This window comes from Ovis aries, chromosome 3, assembly GCF_016772045.2.
Source record: "Ovis aries strain OAR_USU_Benz2616 breed Rambouillet chromosome 3, ARS-UI_Ramb_v3.0, whole genome shotgun sequence".
Taxonomy (NCBI): domain Eukaryota; kingdom Metazoa; phylum Chordata; class Mammalia; order Artiodactyla; family Bovidae; genus Ovis; species Ovis aries.
Window position 1 is genome coordinate 130,006,620 of NC_056056.1, and position 9,865 is coordinate 130,016,484.

General features: G+C 41.8%; 1 protein-coding gene and 1 long non-coding RNA gene across 2 annotated transcripts in view; both read left to right on the top strand.

The window, feature by feature from the left end:
* The window catches only part of CRADD (CASP2 and RIPK1 domain containing adaptor with death domain), a 193,071-nt gene that overhangs the window by 31,944 nt on the left and 151,262 nt on the right, over nucleotides 1-9,865 (top strand). The gene's annotated exons all lie outside the window — the stretch shown is intronic.
* Nucleotides 1-9,865, top strand: part of LOC132659429 (uncharacterized) — a 113,908-nt gene that overhangs the window by 26,543 nt on the left and 77,500 nt on the right. Inside the window, exon 2 of the long non-coding RNA XR_009599888.1 lies at nucleotides 9,665-9,740. This is a non-coding gene — a long non-coding RNA (uncharacterized LOC132659429). The remainder of the gene's footprint in view (nucleotides 1-9,664; nucleotides 9,741-9,865) is intronic.

The following is a 9,865-nucleotide window of genomic DNA, read 5'->3' on the forward strand; positions in this document are numbered from 1 at the left end:
GAGCATTCTTTGGCATTGCCTTTCTTTGGGATTGGAATGAAAACAGAGCTTTTCCAGTCCTGTGCCCACTGCTGAGTTTTCAGAATTTGCTGCCATATTGAGTGCAGCACTTTCACAGCATCAACTTTTAGGATTTGAAATAGCTCAACTGGAATTCTATCACCTCCACTAACTTTGTTTGTAGTGATGCTTCCTAAGGCCCACTTGACTTCACATTCCTAGATGTCTGGCTCTAGGTGAGTGATCACACCATCGTGGTTATCTGGGTCATGAAGATCTTTTCTGTACAGTTCTTCTGTGTATTCTTGCCACCTCTTCTTAGTATCTTCTGCTTCTGTTAGGTCCATGGCATTTCTGTCCTTTATTGTGCCCATCTTTATTTATGTATACAGTATACAATAGATTCTTAAATAAAAACATTAATTTTAATTAAATATAGAAACTAGAGTCCTTATGTAAAACAAATAATGTATGCCTAAAAATCAAAAGAAGCAATACCAAATTCCCAAGGAAACTAAATAATAATGAGCTCTTTTCATCCATGGATTTTTCTGGTTGTTTTGATCTGTTTAACTTCCTCACATTGCATTCATGATTTGCAAAGGGCCCATAGGATCAACAGTTTACATGTTATATGTTTTATTTCATTATCTCTTGGTGTGTAATACAGCGCCATAAAATACAGTGGCTTCGAACAATGCCAGTCTATTATTTCTCACAGTTTGTGAGCTGACCAGGCTCAGCTGGGTTGTTGTTTTGTTGCACATGGTATTGGCTGGTGTCATCTGTATACCATATGCTTTCGGTCTCAGAGCTCGGCTGGGACTGGTATTGGCTACAGAAGGCATGCCTTTGTTCTCCTCGTTGAGGCCTCATTTCCTCCGGTTTCTAGGCCAGCCTCCTTACAGCTCGGTGGCTGAATTCCCAGCATGTGGAGATGGAGGTGGCCTCTTTTCTTGAGGCCTCGATCTGGACCTGGCACATTATCACTTCCACCACATTGTGTTGTTCAGCGTGAGCCACGAATTCCAAGAGAGAGGAAGTAAATGTCATTCCTCAATGGAATGGGGAGCATGCATATTCAGGGATGGGAGAAATTATTAATGGCATTGTTTACAGGCAGTATACATCAGCATGCTTATTCATTCATTAATGTTGTCTTTTCAGTGGGAAGTAGAATGATGTTAGTCAACTCCCAAGCCTCTGAGTTTGATTTGAACTGTTCAGTTTTGAGTTGTGAATTGCTTATAGAAAGAAGTGCTGTGAACGTTCTGGGCATAATTGAGTAGTTGCTGAAGATGATTACTGACTGTGCTGACCTCTTTTTCTGCTCTACTTGTCTATATTGTGTTGTACATGTTCCCTTGATTTGAGTGGAGGGTGGAATCAGAAGCCAAAAGATCTGAAAAGAGGCCCTGAACTCTTCTCTGGTTCTCAGTGTAACTTAGAGCAAGTGACTCTAGCAGCAGGACAGGTAAGCACAGACCACAAAGCAGAAGCTGATATTTAATGTTAACAGATGGCAGAGGAAAACTTGAGGTACTCAGCTGTTTGGCCTCCAATTTCTCTCTCCTAACTGGCTTCTTTGGTTCCATTGTTTTTTCCCACAGCATCCAGAGATCTTTTTTAAAATATGTAAACCAGATCATGTCATTCTCCAGCTTAAAATATCCCATGGGTTTCCATTGTACTTGTAATAAAATACAGACTCATCATAAATTGGCTCCGGTTCCCACCTCTTCAGCTTCCCCTCCTATGACTCTTCTCCCCTGCTTTATGGTTTAGCCACATTTTTTTTTTTCTATGCCTGGGGTCTCCCAGGTTCATTCTCCCATGTCCATCCCATCTTAGGACCTTTACACTTGCTGTTCCATCGCTGTGGAACACTCTTTCTCTAGATCTCTGTGTGGCTGGTTCCAGATGAGCTGAGAGACCTGTCCTGACTGGGAGTACCCCAGGCCTTCTCGCTCACAATTTATCCATTCTTTTCTTTCTAGCACTGAACCTGTTTCTGTTTTCTCAGGTATAAAAATGGGGCTGATCAGAAACTAGTGACCTAGAAAGTCCAATTATAAAAATTCTTGTAAGAAAGAGGGAGGAGGTATCAAGTTTACCTAATACCTGAGTTCTAGTATGCCAGGTGCCAAAGTTTTAGTAGAATTTAAATCACTCCTGATGAGTTGTGTAATTATGGAGCTTTTTGTGAGAAATTCGGAACAGAGCTTTAGCAGCAAGCAACCAGGCTATCCTTAAAGGAGAAGGGAAACTCCTCAGTAATCCTGGGACCTGGTCAGTTCAGCTCAATCACTCAGTCGTGTCCAACTCTGTGTGACCCCATGGACTGTACCACACCAGGCCTGTCTGTCCATCACCAACTCTTGGAGTTTACTCAAACTCATGCCATCCAACCATCTCATCCTCTGTTGTCCCCTTTTCCTCCCGCCTTCAATCTTTCCCAGCATGAGGGTCTTTTCAAATGAGTCGGTTGTTTGCATCAGGTGGTCAAAGTATTGGAGTTTCAGCTTCAGCATCAGTCCTTCCAGTTAATTGTCAGGACTGATTTCCTTCAGGATGGACTCGTTGGATCTCCTTGCAGTCCAAGGGACTCTCAAGAGTCTTCTCCAACACCACAGTTCAAAAGCATCAATTCTTCGGTGCTCAGCTTTCTTCACAGACCAACTCTCACATCCATACATGACTACTGGGAAAACCATAGCTTTGACTAGATGGACCTTTGTTGGCAAAGTAATATCTCTGCTTTTTAATATGCTGTCTAAGTTGGTCATAGCTTTTCTTCCAAGGAGCAAGAATCTTTTAATTTCATGGCTGTAGTCACAATCTGCAGTGATTTTGGAGCCCACCCCTCCAAATAAAGTCTCTCACTGTTTCCATTATTTCCCCATCTATTTGCCATGAAGTGATGGGACCAGATGCCATGATCTTAGTTTTCTGAATGTTGATTTTTAAGCCAGTTTTTCCACTCTCCTCTTTCACTTTCATCAAGAGGTTCTTTAGTTCTTCAGTTTCTGCCATAAGTGTGGTGTCATCTGCATATCTGAGGTTATTGATATTTTTCCCAGCAGTCTTGATTCCATCATGTGCTTCATCCAGCCTGGCGTTTCACATGATGTACTCTGAGTGTAAGTTAAACAAGCAGGGTGACAATGTACAGCCTGGTATGTAAGAGTGAATTTGAATCCTGAGTTAATGATCCCCCTCAGATGACTATTGTAAATAAAGACATCTGAAGTTGGTCAACTTCAAAAAATAAAAAAATGAAAGTGAGGTTGATAATAACAGAATATACTTCACAAAGCTGTAATGAGGATTCATAAGTTAGTATTTAGAAGGATATCTCACACATGGTGGGCTTTCCTGATAGCTCAGTTGATAAAGAATTGGCCGGTGATGCGAGAGACCCTGGTTCAATTTCTTGGTCGGGAAGATCTGCTGGAGAAGGGATAGGCTACCCACTCCAATCTTCTTGGGTTTCCTTGTGGCTCAGCTGGTAAAGAATCTGCCTGCCATGTGGGACACCTGGGTTCCATCTCTGGGTTGGGAAGGTCCCCTGGAGAAGGGAACAGCTACCCACTAAAGTATTCTGGCCTGGAGAATTCCATGGACTGTATAGTCCATGGGGTCTCGAAGAGTTGGACATGACCGAGCAGCTTTCACTTTCCCTTCCTTGCACAAATGTGAGCTGTACTATTATATCATGTTTTACTACCTGAAGTTGTCCTGCTCATTTATTTTCTTTCATCCAGCTCTAGATTGTAATCTCTTTGCAAGCAGGGACTGATTTTGCCTGTCTTGTTCATATCCAATTCGTATTCCCATTGTGTTGGCATATACAGTGTATCTTTAGCATGTATCTGTAAAATGAGTAAATCAAAGACAGAATAGTCATCCTGAACAGGTCAGTAAAATTCATGGTAACATACAATTAAAGCTTGAGAAAGTAGAGTGGATTGTAAGAGATTATTTAGTTGTTCAAAATGAGTGTAAGATATTTTGATCCAGAAGAATTGTATTTTGGTAATTTTAACTGGAGATATTGTTTTATTTTTATGGAATTTTGAAAAGTGGAGAATGTCAGAATTATGAAGGAAGGTAAATGCAATCCTGATTTTCAGTAGTGAGGAATATGGGTTCAAAAACCATAGACTTGGTAATGCTATGGTGATACAGTGGTTAGGACTCCACACTTGCACTGCAGGGGGCACGAGGTCAGTCCCTGGTCAGGGAACTAAGATTCTCATGCCACATGGCACAGCCAAAAAATAATATAAAAATATTAAAAACAAACAAACCATAGACTGAGAAGGAGCTTTATGCTATTTGCGGGCAGAGTTCTAGAATGGATTATTGAAAGGATGATTTTTGAATGCTTAACAGTTGTTGCTTAGTGGCAAAGTGGAACTCTGATTAAGAAAAGAGGCCTAGAAAAATAAACTGATTTTTTTTCAAGTCACTTCTTAGTTTGGCGGCAGAATCAAAATGAAAATAAAGACCCCCTGATTCTGTTCCGAGGGTGTTTTCAAACTGGGATCTTAGAACTTCTCAGATTCTATATGCCATAGAAACTTTTTTGTATATTTTTATTTTGAGGATAAACTGAAAAAAAAAAAAGAGGCACTTTTAAAGACAGTTTCTCAGTTGGGGAACATTGACCCCTGGAAGTTCAAGGACATAGCCACAAAGGTCCGTGAGATTTGATTCTCCTTCCCACTCCTTTAAAAGAGATCTGTATAGTACTCTAGGTCAAGAAATTTGTCACTGTGACATTTTGCCAATTTATCTGATTAACCAAACAGTGCATGTTGTCCATCTGTAAGAAATAGCACATTCTTCCCTCAGACCTGTGCTTTCCTATATGGCAGCCTCCACCATGTGTGGCTGTTGAATAATGAAAATGTGACTGCTCCAAACTGGTATGTCCTGTAGTGGAAAACTGTGTCTTGAATTTCAAATACCTAGTACCAAAAAAAAAAAAGTAAAATATCTCATAATTATTTACGTTATTCTGAGTATCTGTTGAAGTGAAAAGATTTTTGATAAACTAGGCTACCTAAAATATATTATCAAGATTAATTATACTTCATTTTTCTTTAAAAAATGTGACTGCTGGGTCAACATAAAACTTATGATTATGTATGTAGCGTGCATTGTTGCATGGTGCTGTGTTAGAGCTTATTGCCTCTCCCAGGAGGCAAGGTAAAGGAGTTGGTGAACACAGGTATGCAGATGAGGTGATATGACAGCTGCTTTCATCCATTTGGATGGCTCTCATTCATAGAAGAGATTCTCTCTGTTGTGTATTTCTCAGAACGTAGAAGGAAGACAAATAGCTGGAAATGTCAGGTTATTATGAGAGAGATGTTTCTAAAGTTGTCCAGATACGGTTATGGGCTCCTTCTAGATATAGCAAATCCGTCATCATTATTATATCCCTCATGCATTATTCAAGCAGCGGCTAAGTTGCGGCTTGAAAGATTATTTAGAGAGCTCAGGTGGTTAAAATGAATTCCCTTCCCAACCCTGAGATTCTGATCCTGAAATGAAATCAGGCCAAGGGCTGGTTTTATAGAAATATGAAATAGATGGATTCTGTGGGCAGGAGAAGAAAACAAAATTTCCTTCACTCTTGTGTCCTTTTCCTTTAAACTTTCATTTGAATGTTTTTTAGTTGAGGAGCTTTGCATTCTTGGTTACAGACAAACATTTGATTCTGTGAATCTGGTGAGTAGTGCATCGGTTGGGAACGTGCTTGCCAACAAGCCAAGCAAATGGACAAAATCCACCAAACTGACAATGGCAAAGTGAGTCGCTGCTGCTGCTAAGTCGCTTCAGTCGTATCCAGCTCTGTGCGACACCATAGACAGCCCACTAGGCTCCTCTGTCCCTGGGATTCTCCAGGCAAGAAGACTGGCGTGGGTTGCCACTTCCTTCTCCAATGCATGAAAGTGAAAAGTGAAAGTGAAGTTGCTTAGTTGTGCCCGACTTTTAGTGACCCCATGGACTGCAGCCTACCAGGCTCCTCTGTCCATGGGATTTTCCAGGCAAGAGTACTGGAGTGGGTTGCCATTGCCTTCTCCGAAAGTGAGTCAAGATCCCTTTAAATCGTTTAACAGGAAGTCTGGAAGTCAGCTGCTTCTGGCATTGGTTCATTGGCTCAAAGGCCTCAGGGCGAGTGTCTCTGTCATTGGTTCATTGGCTCAAAGGCATCTGGGTGAGTCTCTGTTCTTCTCTTGGCTTCTCTTTTCCTTCTGGTAGCAAGATGACTGCCGCTACCAACAGTGCAGCTACAAGACTGGAAGCTAGGGGAAGGAGTAGCTCCTGATGCACCTGTCACTTTTATCAGGAAAAGCAGTAGTCTTTTCAGAAATTACTAGCACACTTCCTCTTTTGTTTCATTGGCTGAAACAGTCATGTGGCCATTCCTTGCTGCAAGCAAATGTTTGTTGCCCTAGCCTCTAGAATGGAGACAGTACAAGACAAGAAGGTTGGGGATGGTGGTGAGTTAGCCTGAAGAGCAGAGTCTGCTACATATTAGCCTCATGTGTGACTGAGGGCGCCACTCCCAAGTCAACAATTCCTTTTAAAAGATGGGAGAGACTTCCCTGGTGGTCCATTGGCTAAGACTCCACACTCCCAATGTGTGGGGTCCAGGTTTGATACCTACTTAGAGAACTAGATCCCACATGCCACAACTAAAAGATCCTGCATGCTGCCACTAAGACCTGACACAGCCAAATTAAAAAAAAAAAAAAAAAATATATATATATATATATATTAAAAAAAAGAGAGAAAACTGAGGACCAGAGAAGTAGACATCTTTGATTCTGATGTAAAACATGGGTTCAGTCCCTGGGTTGGGAAGATCCCCTGGAGGAGGAAATGGTGACCTACTCCAGTATTGTTGCCTGGAAAATCCCATGGACAGAGGAGCCTGGTGGACTGCAGTCCATGGGGTTGCAGAGTTGGACATGACTGTGCGACTGAGCACATAAATTACTAGTTCAGTTCAGTTGCTCAGTTGTGTTTGACTCTTTGCCACCCCATGAACTGCAGCATGCCAGCCTCCCTGTCCATCACCAACTCCCGGAGTCCACCCAAACTCATATCCATCAAGTCAGTGATATTGTCCAACCATCTCATCCTCTGTCACCCCCTTCTCCTCCTGCCCTCAGTCTTTCCCAGCATCAGGGTCTTTTCAAATGAGTCAGCTCTTTGCATCTCACTTTGCCCCTCTACCTTACAAACTTCACTAGCAAGGAAAGCATATTCCCAAGTGATAGGGCACATTGGATAAAATTGTCATTATCTTGGATCCTTTTAACATAGATTTAGACATTTTGTTTTATTGCAAAGGAATTTTGAGTAAATGGTTGTAAACCTTGTAAGGGACAGCCTTGTAATTTTTACATTCATCTCCCATTTTGTTTTATTCCCCTATCAGTGTTCCCTGTGGTTCTGTTTTTAAACCAATGGCCCATTACGAGTATTAGTGAAATAATGTATGTCTAAGAGTAAAATAGCTTTAAGCCACCATGGTTACTGGCAGTGTTCAGCTGATTGTCACTCACTGCTTCACATACTCACATACTTCACATAGCCCTTCACATATGCACATTAGTTGCATAATCTAAAAGGGTTCTGCTTTGAAGGAAAAAAAATACTGTTGATGGATTGTAAAAGTGAAAATTGAACCAGTTTCCACTACCTCTTCTAAAGGCTCAAGACTCCCCGCTCCCCTGCACCCTGCCCCACTGCTCTCAGCAAAATCCCCTGTGAACTATACTTTGGGAAATGATGGTAGTGGCAGTGTTGTGATGGAATTTGTGAGAGCAAGGAAATGGAAGGTTGGACATACATAAGAAAAGCAAGTTTTGATGAAGAGGAGAATTGACCTGTGAAGTATTGTCAGGCAAAATGAGATTGGTGTGTAATAATGGAAATAATTTGATATATGAAATAGTAAGAGTCCATTGTGGGTTGAGAAGTTGGGGACATTTACTTTGACCATTTAGTGGGCAGAGAATTTGAATAGGGAACTAGCTCTGTGTGGAATGCTTCCTCTGTCTCTTCATTGTTGGGTTTTCTATATACCTCTGTCTTAACCTCTTAATGAAGTAGGTATTTCCCCCATTTTTCAAAGAAAGACGTTCAGAGAGACGAACTTTTCCAGTGGTTGAAAACTAATACATCATGGTGCTGTTATTGAAACCCAAGGCTGACTCCAAGACCTGTGCTATCCTACTGAGTTCATCTGAATGTTTGCAAAATCCGCAACTCTGATTGTTTTTGTGGTTAATGTTCTTGAACTGCAACAAGTAAATGGTTTAGCTATCTAATGAGTTGAGCCTCTTTAACTTTGTTAGGTCTCATTCAGTTCAGTTCAGTTGCTCAGTCATGTCCGACTCTTTGTGACCCCATGAATCGCAGCACTCTAGGCCTCCCTGTCCACCAACTCCCGGAGTTCACTCAGACTCACGTCCATCGAGTCCGTGATGTCATCCAGCCATCTCATCCTCGGTCGTCCCCTTCTCCTCCTGCCCCTAATCCCTCCCAGCATCAGAGTCTTTTCCAATGAGTCAACTCTTCCCATGAGGTGGCCAAAGTACTGGAGTTTCAGCTTTAGCATCATTCCTTCCAAAGAAATCCCAGGGCTGATCTTCAGAATGGACTGGTTGGATCTCCTTGCAGTCCAAGGGACTCTCAAGAGTCTTCTCCAACACCACAGTTCAAAAGCATCAATTCTTCGGCACTCAGCTTTCTTCAAAGTCCAACTCTCACATCCATACATGACCACAGGAAAAACCATAGCCTTGACTAGACGGACCTTAGCATTAGAGACCGTCTATTATTTATTTGGGACAACCAATGCATTTTTACATTTAACTACATATTTGATTTTTCTCAGGTCTTACCTTTTATATTAGTGAACCAAGCTTTACTAGTACCCTTTTTTTAGAGGGGTACTTGTCTTATCAGAGAAAAACCTTATTCAGGTAAACAAATACATGCCATGACAACAAAGAACTATATATGTTATTATTTTTCCCCATTCTTTTCTGCCGTGCATCTTACCAGGTAGAAGTTTGGTTTTCATAGCAAGAAAGAACAAGTAACAACTTTGTGAACTGTGGCATTTGAGATTAGACTGATAAGACAGTGACCTACAGCACACTAGTTAAGCAAGCAAAAGGAACAGAGCTGCCGCCGAAGAAGACAGAGGAAGGTCTGTTGTAGCTGAGAGTACTCTTTGGCATTTGGCCATCACAGTGTCACGATAACATGACGAAGCAGGAACCTTGGAATTGCTTTCCTTTATATTCCTTTCCTGGATAAGTACCAACCATCCTCAGATTTTGAAAAGTCCTTTTACTTTGTGATTACATCTTTCAGCAACAACTCTTATTATCCTGTTATGCAGTTTGTCTCATTTATGATGCTCAGGTGGGAAAACTTTCTGCCTCAGCAATCGTATAGATCACCATGATTGAGCATTTTGTGGCGCTTTCACTTGTTTTGATGTTGAGCAGGCAGGGTTCAGGGCAGGTGAATTCTTTCCAGATGCGTTTTTAAATGACTGAATAGGTCCCTGGGGTCCTCAGGATAGCCCAAGTGACTGTGTGTTCTTGCCCCCTTCATGCACATGCAGCTTCCTGAGGTCACTCTGCCGAGGGCTCTGTGGTTTTGGGATAATTCCACAGTTCATACTGAACCAAGGAGAATGGGTAAGTAGTCCTCCAAGCAGCGAATCCCTGGGCTTTCCAAGGTCTGCTTGTTTGGATACCAGAACCTGTCCCTCTCCAGGAGACACACAGCAGTTTTGCTTTCATTTGCTTTCTCACCATCCTAG